The sequence below is a fragment of the Trichosurus vulpecula genome, chromosome 5 (assembly GCF_011100635.1).
Source record: "Trichosurus vulpecula isolate mTriVul1 chromosome 5, mTriVul1.pri, whole genome shotgun sequence".
Taxonomy (NCBI): domain Eukaryota; kingdom Metazoa; phylum Chordata; class Mammalia; order Diprotodontia; family Phalangeridae; genus Trichosurus; species Trichosurus vulpecula.
The window spans coordinates 199,778,076-199,802,401 of record NC_050577.1 but is presented as its reverse complement, the minus strand read 5'-3'; the positions used below and the strand labels follow the sequence as shown (position 1 = coordinate 199,802,401).

Here is a 24,326-nt window from a genome sequence, read left to right as displayed (position 1 = left end):
CACTATCAGAATCATACAAGATTTGGCAACAACCACTGTATAGGAGAGAAAGTTTTAGAATTTCAGAAAAGCAAAACATAAAGGCATATAATCAAGAATAAGACTGATATAATCTCACAGGAGAAAAAATAGATCTTTGTTAGAATATAGAACTTTCCTGCACTTGTGAGGAAAAAAACAAAACTGAGTAGGTAGACAAACAGATAGATAGAAAGATAAAGCATCATACACACTTATTGTGTGCTCAGCACTTTGCTAATTTCTAACTATGAAAACCAAAAACCAAAACCAAAGAAAAAAGATTGTCCTTACTCTCAAGCAGCATCAAGAAAGCCACAAGATGGCCTCATCTTCAAGGGCTGGGGGAGGGGAAGGGAGCTGGCAATGCAGCTGAGTTTGATATACAGCAGACCAGAGAGTGAGCCAGGAGAAATTATAGAAACTTTGAATTACAGATATAGGAATCAAGAGAAACTTAGAAAGGTAAATTTATTGCTGTTCAGTTTCAGTTTTGTATCTGACTCTTCATGACTCCATTTGGGGTTTTCTTGGCAAAGATACTGGAATGGCTCATTGTAGATGAGAAAACTAAGGCAAAAAGGGTTAAATAACTTGCCCAGTATTACACACCTAGTAAGTATCTGAGGCTGGATTTGAACTCAGGAAGATGAGTATTCCTAACTTTAGGCCTGATACTCTATCTAGTAGTGCCATCTAGCCACCCCAAGAAAGGTAAATTACATTTGAAGAACTGGAAGGGACTAAATGATGATGAAAAATTTATAATCTAATTAGAGGAAAAGATGTTCCTTTGAAATCCTAATGTCTTCAAGGATCATAGAAGGAATTAATAATACAAGCAGAAGCCCTAGGGGTGGTTTTGTTCAGTTTTCATGGTCTTGAGAGGAAAGAAAAGAAAGGTAAAAAGGAATATACTAGGGAAAAGATGAAAAAGAAAAGAGTGGAGCTTACTATGTCTAATAATCAGAGTACATGAGAAGAAGAGTAGGCATAAAGGAAGAGTTGGGGGAGCAACTGTCACAGGAATCAAAATCTTATCTAAGCTGGTCAAAGGAGGGTTGAACACCACACATAAACATGCACAGAGTAAGATATTAAACTCAAAAGGGGTAGGGGAGAAGAATTTAAGATGGAGGGTAAAGTTGGGGAGGGAATAATCACAAAGCTAACTTCTACCTTACAGGGTAGAAGAGAGGATTAAAAGAAAAAAAAACAGAAAGAAAAGCAGTGATTGCAGGTTTAGATGAGATGAAGAGAAGAGGGTCAATGCAGTGGAAACAGACCATATAAATTTCAGATCAGTGATGTAGATCATATTCCTTTTCTTTTATTCTTTTTCTTGTGAGGGAGGGTCATGGGACCAAAAAAGGGGGGAAAATAAAGGGATGCAATGGAGGAAAATATACAATTAACAATCATAACCATGAACATGAATAGGGTGAACTCATCCATAAGATGGAAGTGGATAGCATAATGGATTAAAGAGCAGAATTGAACAATATGTTATTTACAAGAAATACATTTTAAAATATGAAAAATCCACAGAACTAAAATAAGGGATTGCATCAGAATTTATCATGTTTCAAGTGAACTTAAAAAGCAAAACAACAACAACAGGGGTACTAATCGTGATTTTAGACAAGGAAACAGTAAAGATAAACCTGGTCTAAAGATATCAAAATGGAAGCTACATTATACTTTAAGGCTCAATTCACAAAGAAATAATACCAACACTTAATACATATGCATTGAATGATATAGCATCTAAACACTGAAAGGAAAAGTTAACTGATTTTCAGGAAAACATAGAAATTAAAATTATAATAGTTGAGGATTTTATTTTATTTATTTTTTAACTTTGGTTGGGGATTTTAATGTATCCTGGTGGGACAATAACAAGAATGAGGTTAATGACCTAAATAGAGCTTCAGAAAAATTAAATATAACATATCACTGCTAATTACAGAATGGTAATATAAAGGGATATATGTGCTTTTTTAGTTGTGGATAACACTTTTATAAAAACTATCCGTGTATTAGAGAATAAAAACCTGATAAGCAAATGCAGATGCTTGCTCCTTAGAAGGAAAAGTATGGCAAATCTGGACAGCATGTTCAAAAAGCAGAGATCTCACCTTGCCAACAAAGGTCCATATAGTAAAAGCTGTGATTTTTCCAGTAGCAATATGTGACTGTAAGAACCAGACTGCAAGGAAAGCTGAGTGCTGCAGAATCAGTGCTTTCAAGCTGTGGTTCTTAAGAAGACTTTCGAGAGTTGCTTAGACAGCAGTAAGATCAAATCAGTCAAAACTTAAAGAAATTAATTCAAACTATTCATTAGAAGGTCAAATACTGAAGCTGAAGCTTAAATGGCTACATAATGGAAAGACTCATTGGCAAAGACTCTGAGGTTGGGAAAGATTGAAGGCAAAAGGAGAAGGGGACAGCAGAGGATGAAATGGATAGGTAGTGTAATAGAAGCGGTGGATATGAACTTGGACAAACTTTGGGAGAGAGTGAAGGATAGAAGGGCTTGGCTTGCTGTGGTCTATGGGGTCACGAAGAATCAGACACAACTGAGTGACTGAACAACAACAGGCAGATGCGGAAAAACAGAAATGTTAAACATCCTTTACTTACCACAACAAAATAAAAATTAAAATAAGCAAAGTGCCTTTGAAAAAAGGATTCAAACTAAAATATAGATCAATTAACTTAAACCTAAAGAATTGGTAAATTGAAGAAGGCAAAGAAATAATAGATGATTTCATGAAAGAAAATGACAATAATAAGGCAACATGTCAAATCTTTTGGGATGCAACCAAAGAAGACTTTCAGGGGAAATCGATATCCTTAAAACAAAGAGAAAAATAAACACATCAATGAATTGGGCACGCAACTAAAAGAACTAGAAAGGCAACAAATTAGAAAACCAAACAAAACAGTAAATGGAAATCCTGAAAATCGAAGAAATGAAACTGAAGGCCAAAAAGCCATGATTTACAAATAAAACTAGGAGCTAATCTTTTGAAACCACCACAACAAAAACATCAAATCTTTTAAATATTTAAACCATTAGCTAATCTGATTTTTAAAGAGAAAGGAAACCCAAATTTCCAGTATCAGAAATAGAAAAGAATTCACAAACAAATGAAAAATAAATAAAAGAAATTATTGGAAATTCTTTTGCCCAATTATAGTCCAATATAATTAATAACATGAAAAATACAAAAACTTGAAAATAAAATAAAATACCCAGATTAGCAGAACAAGAAAGAGAGAATTAAAATTCAATCTCAGAAGAAGACACTAAAAAAGTCAGAAATGATTATTCAAATAAAAAAAACCCAACCACTTCAGAGTCTCATGAATTAATAATTTAATTCTAAAAAATATTCAAAGACCAATCAATGCCAATATTACATTAAAATGTTGGAAAAAATAGGAAAAGAAGAGATACTACCAAGTTACTTCTGTGGTGTGAATATCTTGATATTTAAAATTGGAAGTCAAAAATAAAAGAGATGAAAGTATAGGCTGATTATCTAACAAATATCAACATAAAAATATTTAGTAAAATATTTGCAAAGAGGTTATAGCAACATATTTAAAAGATTATATGTGATCACCAGGCTTGATTTATATCAAGAATCCAAGGTTGGTTCAATATTATGAAAACTATAAACATAATAGACCATGTTAATAACAGAAACAATAAAAATCACATGACTTTATTAATAGATACATTAAAAGCTTTTGATAAACTACATCTATTTCTATTAAAAAGTTAAAAAAAGATAGTAATAATTGGACCTTTCCTCAGCATCAAGATAATTAGTGTCTATTTGGACAAGAGCTAGTATTAACTGAAATGAAGAAATGCTAGAGGTCTTTTCAATACAATCAAGAGTAAAGCAAAGATTTCTAACATCATCATTATATTTAGAATGTTAGATATTGCAATAAGACCAACAAAAGAAATTGGGGGAATAAGCATAGGCAAATTTGGAGTTTTCCTTTTGCAGATGATATGATAAACTACTTAGAGAACTCTATAAATTCAAATTTAAAATTAGTTAAATAGTAATTTTATCAAACAGCTAAAAGATACAAAAAAGACCCCTACGAATAATTTATTTTTTCTATATATTACCGAATAAAACACAGTAGGAAGAAATAGAAAGAGAAATTCCAATCAAAATATCTATAGAATGTATAAAATATCTAGGAGTCCATCTACTAAAGACACACACATTATATAAATATAGCTATAAAACACTTAACAGAAATAAAGAACTAATTAATTGGAAAGATATTAATTGCTCATGGTTGAAACATACTAAGAATAAAAATGACCACCTAAATTAAATAATTTGTTTAGTGACATGTCAACCAAATTACTGAAGAGTTACTTTATAAAGCCTGAAAAAAGTAACAAAATGCATCTAGAGGACCAAAATATCAAGAATCATAAAGGAAATTTAAAAAAAAAATGAGAAGAAGCCTAGCATTACCAGAACTCAAAAGTATCCTGCAAAGCAACAATCATCAAAACTATTTAGTACTATTTTTTTTTAAAATAGAAAAGTTGATCAGTGGGACAAATTAGTAACATAATAGTCAGAGGCAAACAAACACAATAGTATAGTACTCAATAAAATCAAAGATCCCAGTTCCTTGGAAGATGACTCATTATTCAAGGAAAATTGGAAAGGAAATTTGGCAAAACCTAGGTTTAGGGGGATGTCTCACTTCACATATCTTAAACTCAAAATAGATATATCACCTAAATATAAAAGATCACGTCAAAAACAAATTATAAGAACACAGAAGGAGATGCCTTTTACAACTATGGACAGAGAAAGGATTCTTGACCAGAAAACAGAGAGAATCACAGAAGACAAAATGAACAATTTTAATTACGTAAAACTGAAAAGGTTTAGTGCAAAACCAAAAAATCTTTGTGAAGCTAAAATTGGAAAGAACACAGTTATTTTGAAATTAAAAAAAATATATATATTTGCAAGGCAGTTGGGGTTAAGTGACTTACTCAGGGTCACACAGCTAGTAAGTGTCTGAGGTCATATTTAAACTCAGGTCCTTCTGACTTCAGGGCCAGTGCTCTATCTATGGCGCCACCTAGCTGCTCCTTCTGATAAAGTTCTAATATTCAAAATCAGAGAACTGAGATATATATATATCTATATATATATAATATATATACGCATATATATATAATATATGTATATTGATATATGTATGTATATTGATACACACACACACACACACACACATAACAAGATTCATCCTCCAATAGAAATAAACAGGAAGGTCCTAAAGGAAGAAAGACGAAGTATCAATAACATTATGAAAAAAATGCTCCAAATCACTAAGAGAAATGCAAATCAAAACAACTCTGTTTTTACAAGTAATTGGGGAGAAAAAAAATATTTAAAAAATGAAACAAAACCTCTGAGGGTCTATTCACACATATCAGATTGGCAAAGATGACAAAAAAAACGGAAAATGACAATTGTAAGAGGGATTGTGGGAGAATAGGTACACTGATGCATTGTTCATGGAGAGGTGAATTGATTAATCATTCTGGAAAGCAATTTGGAGCTATGCCCTCAAAATCACTGAGCTAGAATACCCTCTGACCGAGTGATGCCACTACCAGGCATATACTCCAAACAAATAAAAGAAAGAACACATGTACAAAAATATTCATGGAAGCACTTTTTATTGTGAAGAATTAGAAATTGTGGGGATGCCCATTACTAAGGAAATGGATGAACAAATGATTGTATATGAATATATTGAAATATTATTATTATATAAGAAATAAAGGCATGTATTCAGAGAAACCTGGGACAATGGGTATTAAATGAGTGAGCCAAACGAATTATACAACGATTGCGATATCGTAAAGAAAAACAACTTTGAAACACTTATCAGTACAACAACCAATCAAGACCAAGAAGATTGATGATGTTTCTATAATCTTCTCCTCCACCTCCTCTCCACTTACTCTCTTGGGTCCAACCTCATTATTCAAATGAAATTCCTCTCTCCAAAGTAACCAATGATTTCTTAATTGCCAAATCTAACAAGTTTTCCTCCAGTCCTCATCCTTCTAGATCTCTGCAGTCTTTGATGCTGTAGATCAGTGGTGTTACACAAATAGAAACAATCCCTGCAAGCAGCATATATTGACTTAGAAAACCACACGCTAACATTAGTTATGTTATATTGTATTTTTATTTATTTTGTTAAACATTTCCCAACTCCATTTCAGTCTGGTTTAGCTGCAGGGGAGTCTTGCAAGTCACATGTCTGTGCATTTGATACTTCTGTCGTAGATCATACCCCTGATATTCATTTCTAGTTCTCCTGACATTGCCCTCTCCTGGTTTTCCTCCCACTTGTCTGACCACTTCTCACCCTTCTTTTCTGGATTTTCATCCAGGTCTTGTCTGTTAACTATAGGTGTTCCCCCAAAGGTCTCTCTGGGCCCTCTTCTCTTTATTCTCTATAATATTATGATTAGCAGTCTCATCGGCTCCCATGAGTTCAATTATCACTTCTGTGCAGATGATTCCCAGAGCTACTTATCCAGACATAACCCTGTCCTGACCTCCAGTCTTGTATCTCCAATTGCCTCATGGGCATCCTGAGTTGAGTGTCCTTTTAGACATCTTAAATTCAACAATCCCAAACTGAACTCACTGTCTTCCCTCTCCATCCCCCAAGCCCCTCTTCCTAATTTTCCTATTACTCTCCAGGGCACCATCATCCTCCCAGCTGATCAGGCTTGAAACGAGGTGTCTCATGCTTGACTCCTCACTCTCTCTCTCTTTCTACATCCAAACAATCACCAAGCCCTGTCAATTCTTTTTTGTTTGTTTGTTTTGTTTTGGAGGGGGGAAGGCAGGGCAATTGGGGTTAAGTGACTTGCCCAAGGTCACACAGTTAGTAAGTGTGTTAAGTGTCTGAGGACGGATTTGAATTCAGGTCCTCCTTACTCCAAGGCTGGCGCTCTACTCACTGTGCCACCTAGCTGCCCCAAGCCCTGTCAATTCTACCTTCATAACATATCTCTAGTACATCCCCTTCTATCCTCTAACACTGCCACCACCATATCCATATATATTTATATAAATATATACTCTAAAAAACAACCTTTAGCTTTCAGATTTGTGACATCTTTATTCTTGTGCTGGTTTGTTTTTGTTTTTGTTTTTGTTTTGTAAATGCAAGATGGATTGTATAAGTACACCTTTTCTTGAATATTTTCATGAATATTTTCATGTTATTTTAGATCAGACCTACATAACTTGGCAATAGGTAGGGACCAAAATTAAAACAGGCTAACCTTCTTCAGGGTGCAGATAGGTTTTTAGCAGCTCACTGTCCAAGTAAAGGTAACTAGAGAAAGACTGACCATGGTTGGTTGCCGCAGATCACGGCTTTGGTGTGGCGATCCTTTGGTGGGCTGCAAGCAGCCCCAGGGTGTATGTCGTGTAGACCTGCTTTAGATCTTACCTCATCTGGTCCTAACCTCTAGCACGAGACTTCTCTATAAAATCTAGGGCAAGTAGTTCTTTAAGCTCTTCTTGAAGATTTCCAACAAAAAGGAACACATCACTTATGGAAGCATTGATATAGCACTTTAAGGTCTGTGCCATTTGATCCTAACAACAACACTGTGAGGTAAGGGGTATTATTATCCCCATTTTACAGATGGAAAAAACTGAGAGGGCTTAAGTGAGTTTTGCAGGGTCAGAATTGAACATACTATCTTCTCATTCACGTTTTATTTTACTCTTCTAGTTTGATTTTGATTTCAGCCTTTTCTTTAAAAAGTCAGTGATATGACTAGACACTGACAACTGAATGAGAAATGACTCCTATTGTGGTAACCAGTCATTTCTTACCTAATAAAGTATAATCTATATAATTTTTAATGTTATTATCTGGAGCTCATGTCTCACCTGTCTGTGTCTCTTTATCTTTCTCTGTGTCTCTGTGTGTTTGTTGCTCTGTGTCTCTCTCTATGTCTTTTTCTCCTATCCGCTTTCAGCTTTGGGTAGACTTATATATAAATGCATAGATTTGGGGGGCAGTTAGGTGGCACAGTAGATAGCATGCTGGGCCTAGAGTCAGGAGGACCTGAGTTCAAATCCAGTCTCAGACATTTACTGTGTGGCCTTTGGCAAGTCACACAACCCTGTTTGCCTCAGTTTCCTCATCTGTAAAATGAGCTGGAGAAGGAAATGACAAACCATTCTAGTATCTATGTCCTGAAGAGTTGGATATGACTGAAACGACTCAACAAAATATTTAATTTAATATATAAGTATTTACTGATGCTGTTTAAACACACATATTTATATATATATATACACACATATGTATCTCTCTCTATATATATGTATATCATATATAAAAATGTTATAATTCTTCCATCCCTAATAGAACTTTCCCTGGTAACAAAGTTAAACAAAGCAAAAAACCAGATTGGCTGTGTCTGATAATGTATCTCATTCTGTGCCTACAGTACAACTGGTTATCTCCTTGCCAAGAGATGGGCTCCCAAATCACTTATCATATAATGTATTCATTATTACTTCACAGAAGCAAGAGGCTTCTGTGTTATTTACCATCTTCTTTTTTCTTTCTTACTCCGGAGCCTCATATTCCAACATGCTTTTCATCCTCTGCCCGCATTTAGTATCCTAAGATCGTAGATTTAGATCTGGAAGGAACCTTAGAGATTTTTAAGCCCAACCCTTCCCCTGTAAGATAGACACTTTTTCAGATGAAGAAGCCAAGGTCAAGAGAGGCAAAGCATTTGACCCAAAGTCATACAGCTTGAATTTGAACCCAGATACTCTGACTCATCATTCCTTCCACTGTACCACACACTTGGTTGTCTCGACTTGATGTCACTTGGCCCCAAACTACCTTTGCAGTCTCATTGGATATTCCCTTCCTTCACTTGGCTATCCAGCCAAACTGGCCTTCGCTCTTTTCCTCACAAGCCACGCTTCAGCTCCCATTTCTGTACATTTGCACTGGCTGTCCAACATGTACTCCCTCCTTACCTCTGCCTTATACAGGCCCTTTCTTCCTTTAAGAGGCAGTTCCAGAACCATGTCTTACATTATGCCTCTCTTGATTCTAACTTCCAAAATAACTTTGCATTTAACTACTTTGTACATTTGTATTTATTAACTTCATATTTATGCTATATACCTTTTTGCGTTTGTCTCCCTCATTAAAATATAAACTCATTGCAAGTAGGGATCATTTCTTTCTTTGTACCTGTATCCTCAATGCCTAAAAGAGTGCCTTACACCTAGTAGGTGTTAAATACATATTTGTTGATTGACCAAACATTAAAGCACATGTGGATTTAATTTGGAACTCTCTTATGTAGTTTTTGGTAAAATTGTCTTACCTCTCCATCTGCTGCAACAGATGTTGTATAAGTAACAGTCATTTTCCTGGTATTCTCTTTTTTTTAAAATTTATTTATTTATTTTTAGTTTACCACACACGGTTCTACTGGTATTCTCTTTTTGATGCTTGTCGTGAGCGCTGCAAAGGAAAGTTGACTAAATGGTTCGTGATATTATGTTTTTTGTCGCCTTTGGATGCATGGTAAAAACCAGCTTTGCTAATTCCTTTACCTACCTCCCCAAAGGGAGCTGAGGAACCATCCTTCCATTCAGCCTCATTTTGTCTTATTATTTCATTTATAGTGATACTATTTGCTATGATTCAATATTTTAACTGCTATTCAGCTCACTGGTTAAGGATCTCAGACATAGTACAAACAATCAAATTAATGTTTGTAGGTAGTCTAAAAGCTGTGATTTTCAGCATCTTCTAATCCTTTTCCTGCATTTCTGCCACAATTACTACAGAAACTGAAGAGAAATATATCACACTGAGGACCAATCTGGATATTTCTGTTTCATGAGTTGCTGTAGCCAAAGAATTCATCCCCAAATGGTGATAAGCTTGCTTGTAAAGAGCTTTCTCTGGTAAAGAGACTCAGAGAGGAGGCTGAAGCTTGGTCTTTTCTTCCCCCTTGCCCCAAGGGATTTCCTCTCAGCGGCTTGGATAGAAGACTTGGGTCTCCTTTGTTGTTTTTGAAGAGGACCAATGACATCATGAGGCTGATGGCTTAACTTGCCTGTGAATTGAATTTAACTGAGGTAGAGCTGTGCAAAGTCCTCAGTCTCCTTAATGTCCTGTTCTGGAATCTCCTGGGCTTTGAAATGATCTGATTTTTCATTAACAAATCCAAAGGCTGGGGCAGCTAGGTGGCACAGTGAGTAGAGCACTGGCCCTGGAGTCAGGAGGACCTGAGTTCAAATCCAGCCTCAGACACTTGACACACTTACTAGCTGTGTGACCTTGGGCAAGTCACTTAACCCCAATTGCCCTGCCTTCCCCCTACAAAAAAAAAATCCCAAATCCAAAGGGCACAACCAAGTTTCCTTAACCAATCCAAATATTCTAGCGCAATGTCATTCCATTTTATACATGGCTTTTGAAGACTTCTAAATTGACCAAGAACTTTTAAAATTTAGTCTAAGGCCTTGAATGTTTGCTTCCGTCAATACAAATGTTCTCACCTGGCCAAGATACGAGGGCATAGAATTTTTGTTAGTTGCTCTAGGTATTTTGGAGTGATTCAATCAATTCCCAGCTTCACAGCAGCACTATATCAAGTAATAATGGTGACAATGGTTATACTTACTTTACCCTGATGTTACTGGAAAGTCCTTTACCTCATCCCAATTACATACAACTCTGGCTCTTGGTTTAAATAGATTCCATTTACCTGTTAAGGAAAGGCCTATTTGGTTCTATGCTTTTTAGTGTTTTTAAGAGAAATAGGTATTGTATTTTTTTTTCTACATGTGGTTGGTATAGTCATATGTTTAATTGCTTTTCTTATTAATATAGGCTATTGTATTTACAGTTTTGCTAATATTGAACCAACCTTGCATTCCTAGTTTGACTTCTAATTATGACTCTTGGTCATAATGTATATTCTTTTTGATGTGTTGTTGCGTCCTCTTTGCTAATATTTCATTTAACATTTGTTTTTGCATCGACATTAACTAGAGTTATTGACCTATTGATTTCTTTATCTGACTTGTTTCTCTCTAGGTATTAAGATCTTAGAAAAGGATTTCATATGATCCCTTCTTTTCAAATTTTTGTAAACACTTCATTTAATATTGGGATTAATTGTTCTTTGAATGTTTTATAGAAATAAACTGTAAATCCACTTATTATAGAGATTATTTTTTCCTTTAGGAGCTCATTTATGTCCTGTTCAGTTTCTTTTTCTGAGATTGGGTTATTTATATTCTTTACTTCTTTTTCTACAAATTTGGATATTTTGCATTTTTTTTAGATATTTATCTGCTTCATTTAAATTGTCAATTTTGTTAGAATATAACTAGACAAAATAGTTTCTAATAATTTCTTTTATTTCTTCTTCATGTTGTGATTTATCTTTTTTATTCTTGATATTTGCTTTTCCTCTCTCTTAAATATCAGACTAACCAACAGTTTATTTTTTAAAAATAGCTTTTTTCCTATTTATCAACTCCATTTTTGACTTTAAATTTTGTTAAGTCTTTTCTTTGGTTCTCAGAATTTCTATTTTTGTGTTTAGTTGGGGATTTTTAATTTGTTGGGTTTCCATGGTTTTTGTTTTGTTTTGTTTTTGTGTTACGCTTAACCATTGATCTGTTCTCTTTTTTGCAGGTGAAAGAGTTAAAGGATGACCAATTTAACTCTCAGGCCTTCTTTGAAGCCCAAATTTAGTCATGTTGTTTCACTGATGCCATTTTCTTTGATGAATTTTCTATTGTTTTTATGATTTATTCTTTCACTCACCAATTCTTTAGTATTAAATTATTTATTCTCCAAATAATTTTAATCCTTTCTTCAAAGGTTTTTTAATGAAAGTAATTTTATTGCCTTGTGATCACGCAAGGATATGTTTCACATTTCTATTTTTTTGCATTTGTTTGTGAGGATTTATGTCCTAATACATGATTAATATTTGTAAAGATATCATGAGCAATTGATATATATGAACTCTCCTTCCTATTCCCATTACTTAATATCAAAGATTTCTAAGATTTGATTCAAGTCCTTAACTTCTTTCATATTTATCTTTTTGTCAAATTTTTCTACATCCAAAAATGGTAAACTGAGGTCCCTAACTCATATTTTTACTATTTTTCCCTGTAAATTGATTGTTTTCCTTTAAGTTTTTAGATGTTATGTGACCCAGTGCATCCATATTAAGTATTTATGTTAATTGAAATATTAATTGAAATATCTTTAAACAGTAACTCAGGCTTGTCTGGATATGTCCAGGTCAGCTAACATGGAGAGGCCTTTGGAGCATGTCTAGATTGCCTAATATGGAGACCACTGAGTATCCTACCCTGCCATGCAGGTAGGTGGAGCTGTCTGTGTCTTTAAAACTACTGAGACTGAGAAAGTTGTTCTCTTTTAGTCATTCTTTCTTCTTGTACACTCACAGCATGGGTAAGAACTTGACTGAAATCATAATTGCTACTCCTACTTTTACAAGTTCACTTGAAATGTAAGTTCTACTCCAGCAGCTAGATGCTGCTAGGTGGCACAGTGGACAGGGTGCTAGGCCTGGAATCAAGAAGACCTGCGTTCAAATTTATTTTCAGGTACATAGTATCTGTGTGTCCCTGGGCAAGTCACTTAACCTCTATTTGCTCAATTTCCTCAACTGTAAAGTGAGAATAATAACAACACTTACCTCACAAGATTGTGGTGAGGGTGAAATTTGTAAAGAGCTTAGCACAGTGACTAGCACATAGTGGACATTATATAAATGTTTATTCCCTCAATATCATGATCTTCTTTTAACTTGGTATGAATCCTTCTAATTTAAATGTTTTTCTTGCAAATAATATTTTGTTGGATTATGCTTTCTAATTCATTCTGCTATTCTTTTCCATTTGGTAGGTAAGTTCAACCCATTCATGTTCACAGCAATGATTATTAATTGTGTTTTCCCCTCCGTCCTACCCTCTTATTATTTTTTTCTCTTTTTAGCCCTTCTTTATGAAGAAAAAGATAGTGAGAAAGAGTATGTCCTGTACTAGTAAGGGTCCGCTTTTGTTTTAATGCCCTTCTTCTCTTTTTCTCTTCCTCTTCTCCCACCAAGTAACAAGAACCCTCGTGTTATTCAGAACCTCTTACTATGGCCCACTACAGATTTCTTCTCCGTAGTCAACCATCCAGACTTCATACCTTTCCTTACCTTTTCTCCAGGGGCCATCTCTAGTCATCCTGATCTATATCTTGCCGCTGGACCCAGATAGTTCCAGAGGAGAAAGTGAGGCTAGTGACTTTCCACAGCCCTTCCTCGCTTAAATCCAATTTCATATGCAAGTCATGGCATCACCTTCCTGATGTCATGCTCCTCTTCAAGAACAAAGGACAAACAACAGCTTCTTTTCCAACATCAAATATATTGGCCCAAGATCCCATTTTCTCAGGACACTGGTCTTTACTTTCCAAATGATAGTTAGGTACTCTGGTAACCTATTCCATTCTGAGATATCAATAGCTGACTACTACTCTCTGCCCCGCTGACTGGAGGGCAGAACAAAGAACTCCTCTCAAAGTCTCAATTTATAGATGGCTCCTAGGCTGTCCAGCTCTTCATTTCCCACCCAGCTAAAGTCCTTTGGACTAGACTCCATAATGATCATGTCCCCATACTGTGTACTTTTTCTTCTACTTTCCTTCTCTCTGTGCTCTCCAACATCATTTCTCAGCTTCCTCTTTTAGATTATGAGCTTCTTGAGGGCAAGATTGTCTTCCTTTTTTGTATTTGCATCCCTGGCACTTAGCACAATGCCTGGCACATAGTAGATATCTAATAAATGTTTATTAGTTGAGTCCCTCCTGAGTTGAATGTAAACAGTTTATCTTTTTTTGTGGTCTTTTATCATTGTTATTCATGTTTAACTTTATGTTTCTTTTCATTTCTATGTTTGAACTTTAGATTTCCTCTGCAGCTCTGATCTTTTTATCAGGTATGTTTGGAAGTTCTCCATTTCATTGAAGGTCTATTTTTTCCCCCTGTAACATTATACTGAGTTTTCCTGGGAAAGTTATTCTTGTCCGTAAGCCAATATCCTTTGCCTTCTGGAATACTGTATTCCAGAGTCTCTACTTCATTATAGTAGTGGCTACTAAATCATGTAGGATGCTGACTGTGGCTCCTCAGTACATGAATTCTTTTTTCTGGCTATTTGCAGTACTTCTTTGACTTAGAAACTCCAGGTTTTAGCTATGCTGCTCCTCACAGTATTCATTTGAGAATTTCTTTCAGGAGGTAACAGATTCTTTCTATTTCTACTTTGCCCTCTGATTTTAGGAGATTGGATAGTTTTCTTTTATGATATTTTGAAATATGATGTGCAGGCTCTTTTTTGATCATAGTTTTCAGATGGTTCAATGATTCTTAAATTTTTTTTCTCCTTGATCTGTTTTCCTGGTCAGTTGCTTTTCCTATAAGATACCTTAGATTTTCTTCTATTTTTCCAGACTTTGGACTTTGTTTTAATATTTCTTGTTGTCTCATGGAGTTATTGGCTCCTATTTGGTCCATTTGGATTTTCAGGGAGTTTGTTGCTTGGGCAAGGTTTTATACTTCTTGTGCCAAGCTGTTAAATTCCTTTACAACTTTTTCTTCCATAGTTATCTTTTCTTTTCCATTTTTTTTACTCGTGTTCTCATTTTCATTCCTTAATATTTAAAAAAGCCCTCATGCTTCATTTCTTCCAAGAATTCTAGTTGAATTTTTGCCTAACCTGTGTTTTTCTCTGAGGCTTTGCTAGTAGATGATTTTGAGTCATTTCTCTTCTTCTGGGCTTGTGTCTTAAGCTTCTTTACCACCATAATAGTTCATGATGGTAGGGTTCTTTTTTTTTTGTTTACTCATTTTTCTAGGCTATATCCTGACTTTGGAATTGATGTTAGGCCTGTGACACACTTCCTGGGGAGAAGGTCTAGACTGGTTCTCTGTTTCTGCTTTCTTGCATTATTTAGTGTTGTGTTAATCCAAGATCTCAGGAACAGATTGTAGAACTACAAGCTTTCAGTGCTTTCAGAGTGGTTCAATCCAGGGCAACATCTGATGGCTTCTCCTCTGATATGAACTCTGAAAGTTCCTGACCTGGGTTTTGGTCTGTGTAAGAGTAGAATGCTGCTGGACTTAGCCCCTATCAACTAGGTAGAAAGCTCTGTTGGTTCAAAGTGGCAGAATTGTAGGCTCCCCTTTGGTCTGTGATTCCTGTACTGGCTACTTCTCTGTAGGCTGGCCTAGATGCTGAAATTGCATATTTAGGGTGCAAGCCACATGACTGCTACTTGGCTTCTGAACTTGTTCCTCTCTTGTTACCATTTAGGACTTCCCTACCCGGGAATGGCCACCTCTGTGCACAAGTACCCTTTTCAGTATCCCCTGGATCTAGGGTAGAAGGCAACACAGCTGCCAGTTTGCAGCTATAACTGTCATAGTATGTCACAGCATGAGTTTGGGATCTCCACTTGCCTTTTGAACTTTCCCTGGGTGCCTAAGTGCTCTATGCAGAGTGCTCCTGGTCTGATCCTGTTCCCAGTATCCACAGACCTCCCTATCCATCTTTCTATACTGAGCTGGGCTGGACAAATGACTCACTGATTTTTTCTGGATTTCTCCAGCAGGATTTAGTCTGATGCATTTTCTAGATCTATTTAGGGGAGTTTTAGGAAGGGAAGCTCAGTTGTACTGCTTCCTTACAGTTTACCCTCTTGACTTTGCCTTTGAAAAAGAATGAGATGTTTTCGTTAAAAGTACTTGCCATTCATTGAAGAAATTCTTCACTGAGTCCAAAGAGAAGATGATTCTCTATAGATAGTGAAGTTGTCTAGATTTTCCTGTTCACAAGTGGTATCATGCTCATTGCAATAAGTCCCAGGGTGTTATGGATACTTCTCTTTGAGAAATAGGGCCACTGAGAAGAGATTACTCAGGAAAACCAAATGTATGAAAACTTACAGACAATGTTGATCAATTGGACAGGAAACTTGAGGCCAAAAATCTATACATATATCTTGGAGAGGAACTGCAGGTGGACAATGACTTTGACCGAGACTTGATCAAAATAAGATGAATGCATTTGGCTAATTGTGTAGCTCCTTCAATGATTCCAAGGGAGTTAGAAAAAAATCACCTTCTGAACACCAATGTTTTTTCAGTAGTGCTATATAATTGCTAATCATAAAATGCCACAATACCTCGAGAATACAAATTGTCGTTAACCCAAGGGTAATGGAAAGATGTATAGGGAATACAATTAGGCTACAGATTATTATCAGCAATGACTTAAACAACAAGAAGTGCCATTCAAGTTGTCATGGAGTCTCAGCAACAGAAGGGACTTAGGAGGCACCTGGTACAATCTACACCTGAACAAAATTTTCCTTTCCATTGTATTATCACCATCACCGTCACCGTCACCGTCACCGTCACCATCACCATCATCATCATCATCACCATCATCATCATCATCATCATTACTATCCACAAGTGGCCATCCAGTCTTTAATTGAAGACCTCTAGTGAAAGATAACTCGCTATCTCTCAAGGCCACCTATTCCACTTTTGGATGGCTCTGTTAGGAAGGCTTTTCTTATATCAAGCCTAATTTTGCCTCTGTAACTTCTAGCCATTGCTTCTTGTTCTGCTGTTGAGGGACAAAGTCAAAAAGTCTAAACTATTTTCCACGTGACAGCCCTTCAAAAGTTTGAAGACAGCTATTGTTTCCCTTCTAGGTTTTCTCTGCTTGTGGCTAAACATCTCCAATTTCTTTGGTTGATTTTATTATGACATGAGCTCAAGGCCCTTCACCATCTCACCTACCCTCTTCTAGATATTGTCTAGCTCATCTAAGTCCTTCCTTAATAATTTGTTGCCCAGAAAAGAATTGGAAATTGAGGGGATGCTCATTAATTGAGGAAGAGCTGAACAAGTTGTGGTATATGATTGCATTGGAGTACTAGTATTTTATAAGAAATGATGGGCTAGATAGTTTCAGAAAAACCTGGGAAAACATATGAACTGATGCAAAGTAAGTGAGCAGAACAAGGAGAACATGTGCACAATAAAACAGCAATATTTTCAGGATGATCAACTGTGAAAAACTTGGCTACTCTGATCAAGACAATGATCCAAGACAATTCCAAAGGGCCCATGGTGAAAAATGCTATCTACCTCCAGAGGGAAAACTGATAAACTCTGAATGCAAATTGAGGCATACTTTTTTAAACTTTCCTTATTTTTCTTGTTTTGTGTATGTGTTTTCTTTTGCAACATGGTTCATATGGAATTAGGTTTTGTATAACTTTACATGTATAGTCAATATCACATTGCTTGCCTTCTCAAGGGGTGTGTGGGGGCAGCAAGAGGGAGGAAGAAAATTTGGAACTCAAAATTTTTTAAAATAAATGTTAAAAATGTTAAAAAAATGTTAAAAATTTTAAAAAAAATGTTAAAAAAATGTTAAAAATATGTAATTGAGAAATATTTAATGAAACAAACAAAATTTTAAAAAACAAGATGTTGCCCAGGACTGAACACACCACTCCAGAAGTGGTCTTTCCAGGGCAGAACAGAGTGGGTCTCTCACCTCCTAGTATTGGACCCTTAGTGCCTTTTTCATTGCAACCTAATATTGCACTAGCTTTTTTGACTGCTACATCACACTACTGACTAATGTTGGGCTTGCAGGAAATGTATCATCCAGAAAATTCATGAATGGAAAAGAATATGGATCCATCATGAAGCAAGTGTAAAGGTTAGCCTGAATGTTACACTGGTAAACATGAAATGTAAAAGACCTAGGTGATGGCCTTTGGCATGTTGCACAGATCTTCTATGGAGAATTTCCAGGAAGCTAAGGATGGGCAAGTATAGCGCAGGATGAAAAGGCATGGGTGGGTGGCTATCTGTTGCAAGGAATCAAAGATCTCCTTGGTAGCATGCCACAACTTGCCTCTTGCCACCCCTTCAGTATTTCCAGTTCTTTCCTAAGATTTCTGGAATTTCAAGAAAGTTTTTAAGAATCAGAATGAAAACTGAAAATGGGTACAAATGTTCCCAGATTTAACAAGATGGTCTGTACCCTGAAATAGGGGAGAAGGGAACAGAATTAAATGGCCCTAACTTAACTAGATGCAAGGACTAGCTATCTTACATTTAGAAGTCAAATTATTATAGTTACAACCACTTAGGTAGCCCTTTTGTGTGCTAGCCAGGGTAGGCTGTGAGTCCGAGTAACAAAAGAGCTAAAAAATGTATTAAATAGCATGTTGACCCAAGTAGTCTTCCTCTAAAAGAGTGATTGCATTTCCTTGCATCAGAAGGATCAGCAGGATGGTGAAGCTTCAGTGGATGACAGTTATGGAAGCAGAAGGCAACAGTAGAATGAAGCATATCCATGATTCAATAGAAGACTATGTGAAGTAGAAGCAGCCAGGGACTTCTCAAATCATGCCAGGATACTGTAAAAGTTGGGTTAGAAAAGTAGCAAGAAGCCACGGTCAATCACAGGGAGATGGAGCTGCGAGAGCTCAGGCAGGAGAGCCATGATAGCTCTGAAGCCCAAATGATACTTTGAGTTAGAGCATGATTTTCCTGGGTATTAGCTTAGAGAGAAGGCTATGTACCAACCAGTTTGTGAGTCTCTATGAGATTTATTCATTTCTGTAAGGAGGGGAGAATGATTGTATTGTTTGACTTTTCCCTGTAATTTGTTTTACGATTTTCCTCCAGTTAATTACTTTCTTTTATTTGTGGTTCCTTCCTGGTATGTTAGTAGAGTAAGCACTTGATCAAAGTTTAAGACATGTACTATCTCTAACTGAATCCAGAAACACATAGAATGCCAACATTGCTGGAAATGCATGCTATAAAAACAGTATAGTTTTAGATTTTTTTTGCAGTTGTATTTTTAAGATAATTTTTTTAAGAAACTATTTATTGTTAACATTCTTTTTTTTTTTAAATTTTGAGTTTCAAATTCTCTCCCTTCCTTCAGCCTCTCCCCCACCCATTGAGAAGGCAAGCAATATGACATCAATTGCACACGTTAAATCATTCGATATACTTCCATATTAGCCACGCCGTAGCTTTAGACTTTGAAGGGACCTTAGAGATCTGATCTAGTACAATGTCCTTGTTTTAGTAGCAAGTGGCAGAGCAAGGAGCCGGGTCTCATGACCTTATATCAAATACTCTTTGAGGAAATAGAGAGTTTAATGTAATGTCAGAGTCAGGATACGAATCCAAATTTCATCTCTCCTGACTTCAAACTCTTTCCCTCTTGGCCCTCTTGGTCCTCAAGTGTGGCCATTTGACTGAATCCAAATTTCACAGAACAAATGAAGTTTGGATTCAGTCAAAGGGCCGTGCTTGAGGACCTAGGAGGGCCACATGCATCCTCGAGGCCACAGGTTCCCCACTCTTGGACTAGAAGATCTCTAAAGTCCTTTCTGGTCACTTTCTGCTTTTCACTTTCATCTATTATTGTCTTCTTCTTTCAAAGGTGTTACCTTTCTCTGCCTAAATAGATTATAAGCTCCATGAAGGCAAGATCATTGATTTAGGTCCACAAGAGACTTTAAAGGTCATTCAATATAACAACTTTTTTTCCAGACAAATAATCAAAGTTCAAAGAAGTTAAATAACTTACCCACCATCACATAAATAAATAGTAAATATGGGGTAGAGCCAAGGTCAAACCCATTTCTTCTAATTGGCAATTTCAACACTCTCACCACTGCACCACACTGACTCATATTTCTTTTGTGTCTTTCATACCATGTTTCATACCATAGTACAGGGTCAGTGAAGTACTTGCTGACTTACTATTTGCTATAATGCTAGTTCCCAATTCAATAGCTAATATATATTAAGATTTACAAAGCACAATAACTCTGTGTAATAAATAATGAGGATTATTATCCCCATTTTACAGAGGAGGAAACTGGGATCCAGGCAGGAGAAATGACCTGCCTAAGGTCCAACAGTAGTAAAAGTAGTAAATAGTAGAACAGAGGTTCTAACTCACATCTTCTGACTTCCCAAAGAGAGCACTTTCCCCAACTGCCTCTGGCAAAAGCATTCAGTGCATTGGACTGAATTCAATTAAGGTCTTAAACTATCATAGCTAGAAGGAAGATTACACTTCATCTAGTCCAATTCCCCTCCACCACCTTTTTTTTTTTAATTTATTGATGCCTTTTGGTTTTTCACCATATTCATCTCTTTAAACCTTTTACATTGCTGAACATATTTCACTCCCCTTTCCTCCCTAGCAAGCCTTCCCTTGTACAAAAGTTTTTAAAAATGAGCAAAACCAACCAACATCATCTATATTGGAAACAAATACAGCACCCCCGGCTCATAGTTGCCCCCTCTTTTCTCACCATGAGAGGAGGATTGAGTATTTCTCAACTTCTCCAGGGACAAGATTGCTCATTATAATTAGAGGGCTTAGTTTTGTTTTATTATTCTTTCTACATAATTATTCTAGTCACCATGTATAATGCATTGTTTATCTGACTCTGTTCATTTATGTATATACATATATGTCGTCCCATTTTTTCCTGAATTCTTTGTTTCTTACAGCACAACTTAATTCCATTAAATTTACATGCTACAGTCTGCTTAGCCATCCCCTGGATGAGGAATATCCACCTAATATCCGGTTCTTTGCTCTCATAAAAACTACTATTATGAATTTTTTTTTTTGCTCAAAATTCCATGTTGTTTTTTTCACAATGTCAATCCTATTTTATAAAGGATGAAAGTAAGACCCAAGGAGGAAAACCAGCATACCTTAGGCCATATAATAAATGGCAGAACTCAGATTAAAACATAGTCTTCTCTTTTAAAATCTAATGCACTTTCCACTCTACCATCCAGAATTTAAATGAACCTAACTTTTCTGGGCCTCAGTTTCTTGCTCTGTAGAATGGTGAGGGAGTTGTACTGGATAGTTTCTAAGGTCCCTTACAGGAGCTAACAATCTATGCTTCTGTTTCACAGATAACACACAGAAGGCTGGAGTTTTTGGACTCCAGCCTCTAACAGATTCACTCTTGATCTAGTCAGACATGAAGGACAGTTTCGGAAGGGTTAATAATCTTACTTTATTCTAGTCTAGTCTTCTCGAAAGGGTTGTTAATAATGGGAGAACCAACTCCTGCAGCATTCCCTAATCACCCTTCTCACAGGGGCGGGTTAGAAGGGGGGCAACTACCCTTCCTTCTCAGTAGGGTCAATTGAGATGGGCACAGCTTTTGCACTCCCCTACGTACCCTCAAGCCTTGATGGGGGCAGGTCAAGGCAACACAGATTCCCCTATGGATTCCCGATGACTTCCCCACTCACTGACCAGTGCTCATTTGCTTTACAGGGTAACAGACAAAGAAGGCATCTTGCCAGCATTAAGCTCACAGGGTTAACCTTAGCAATATCATCATTCTGTGTACAATGTAGTAAGTATCAATTATGTCACCCTTATATTTCATGGCATAGCCTCAGTAGGGTCAGTGAAGTACTTGCTGACTTACTATTTGCTATAATGCTAGCTCCCAATTCAATAGCTAATATATATTAAGATTTACAAAGCACAATAACTCTGCGTAATAAATAAAATGAGGATTATTATCCCCATTTTACAGAGGAGGAAACTGGGATCACTATGATTCTAGGAATTACTATCTAGGATCCTTAGGGCTATTCTGGAAGTTATTATGTAACACCTAGAAACTAGATAGTGCCATGGCCATGGATCCTGAGAAGCTGAACTCTAAAATGGATAACAAAATTCTCCTTGCATACAGCTTTTATGAACTGACGTGAATTGAATTGAAATGGACTTAAGTTTTAAAAGAAGGAATTCAAATTATACATAGGAATAAACTCCATTTAAAACTGCTATTGAAAAACAGAACAGGACGCTAATGGCCAGACAGAGAGGTATGTCCCAGAAATCTTTTAAGAATTGGCTAGGGGAGTACTAAGAGCACCTGGTGGAGGTTGTTAAGGGAGCAGTGGTGGCTTAGGCTTCGAGCCCTCTCAGAAAGGGTCCACGCTGCCTTACTGAAGAGACGGTGGTCTTTAGGGGGCCCGCCCTACGCCCAACCCCGGAGTGGGGCCCAGACAGTGCTATGTCTATTTTCATGAGCACCAACCAGATCGGCCTGAAAAACTTGACGGTGGTGAGCATGAAGCTTGCAGAGGAAGAGGTTTGAGATCCTGGCTATAGGAATGAGGTCTCTGGCTGGCGCAGCAGTGTTGAAAAAGACTGCGAATGAAGTTTTACAGACCCACTCCGTGTTTGCTACGTTGCTAAAATGGAAGATTTTATTGGTGCTTTTGGAACCAATGACCAGACTGAAATCAGCTAAGCAGATTTGAACTGAAGGAGAAGGATGTGTTAGATAAAGAATGACACATGCCACTGGAGCAGATACTGGATAGTCCAATAATTGTAGCAGATAAATGCATAAATCCTGAAACAAAGGAGCCTCACGCTGTCATCCTTACTCAAAGAGAGATGAAGGACATCCACTATTCTGTCTAATCCAACGAGAGTACAAAACATCTGGCCTTGAAAGTAATAAGATAGCTGAAGGAAAATAGGAACGTTGAGTGGGTGCACATGAGACTTCTATCCATCCTGTCTGTGAGGGAGGGGGAAAAATTAAAAGGAAAACTTTCATCAAGCAGTTGATGAAGGTGATAGAAAGTGAAGACTTTGGTGGCCAGTTAGAAATTGTGTGTCTGGGGGGCAGCTAGGTGGCTCAGTGAGTAGAGTCCTGGCCCTGGAGTCAGGAGGATCTGAGTTCCAATGCAGTCTCAGACACTTGATGCACTTACCAGCTGTGTGACCTTGGGCAAGTCACTTAACCCCAATTGCCCTGCCTTTCCCTTTCCAAAAAAAAAAAGAAAAAGAAAAGAAATCATGTGTCTAACTGACCCTGTCTGCTTTAGAGAAATTGATTAACTAAATACAGAGACAAAAGGAAAAAGTTCTTTGGAAGGTCTCATCTTGAAAGATGTAGAAGGGGGAGATGAAAAATTTGAATGAAAGCTTTTCACTATCTCTTCACTAATAAACATAACACTAAAAGATGTTTTCAGTTAACTTCTGTGATTTTTTTCTGCAAAATATTTGCTCAAACTGCTTCATTTAGAGGTTTTCACACCAGTATATGTGTTAATTAAATAAGTCACTGCTGTATAGAATATTCTGTATAAGAATCTTCACTGGGATAAATATATCCTGACTGTCAAATTAGGCTACATGAAAGGAATCAAGGTGAACCTCCTGTTTTGCTGTCTGCCTGGGCATCTGGGCTCTTTGTGTCAATTTCATTTTTGACAGTGTGACCACTTCTTTAAAGTTCTTCGTTAACTTTGCATCCATGAAAGTTGCCTCAAAGTTTACATGGTACACTAAAAATCCATACTTTGGCAATGTCCCCTGACCAAAATGCAATATGTATAGAAAGATATAAGCCTATATAATTTCCACATAATAGAATCTGGATAATGTTAATTTGGCCTAATATTAGGCCAGATAGTATGACTTCTCAAATGACACTACTTTTAATGTGTGTGTATACATATCTATATGTATTTCTCTGTCTACACACATGTAGTTACTGACTAGGACTCCATCCATCAATATTCTTGTTTAATAAACACTGCCAAAATGTAAAAGACTATTTTTTGGTTTAAAACAAGCCATTTGTTATATTTATAATATATGTTAATACAAAGTTATATGTAACAAATAAAACCTCTATTATTTTATTAAGCCAAAAAAACCCAAGAATTGGTCTAAGACTAAAGCCCATCATGTCTCAAGGTAGGGTAATGGAAATTGTTGACTTCTGAAGATTCCTTCCAGTCTTAGAATTCAGGGATTCTCCGATTCCTAGAACTGTTGGCTGGAAGAGTCATGCTTACAATAAATTGTTGTATGTAGGGGACTAAAGGTGACAGGAATCATGTTTTTGGCCTGATGTTTATCTTGTTGGCTAGGCAGAGACAGCTGTCTGTTTGCCAACACCTCATCAGCTGCCCAGGCTTTCTCTACTCTACTTCCTTTGCTATTTCTCAAAACTACTATAAATTGGCAATGAGGAAGTGA

The 24,326-nt window shown here is 36.6% G+C and overlaps 1 pseudogene; it reads left to right on the top strand.

Annotated features, from left to right (window-relative positions):
- Positions 1 to 22,335: 22,335 nt before the first annotated feature.
- Positions 22,336 to 23,258, top strand: LOC118849627 (annotated as a pseudogene).
- The last annotated feature ends 1,068 nt before the right edge of the window (positions 23,259 to 24,326 follow it).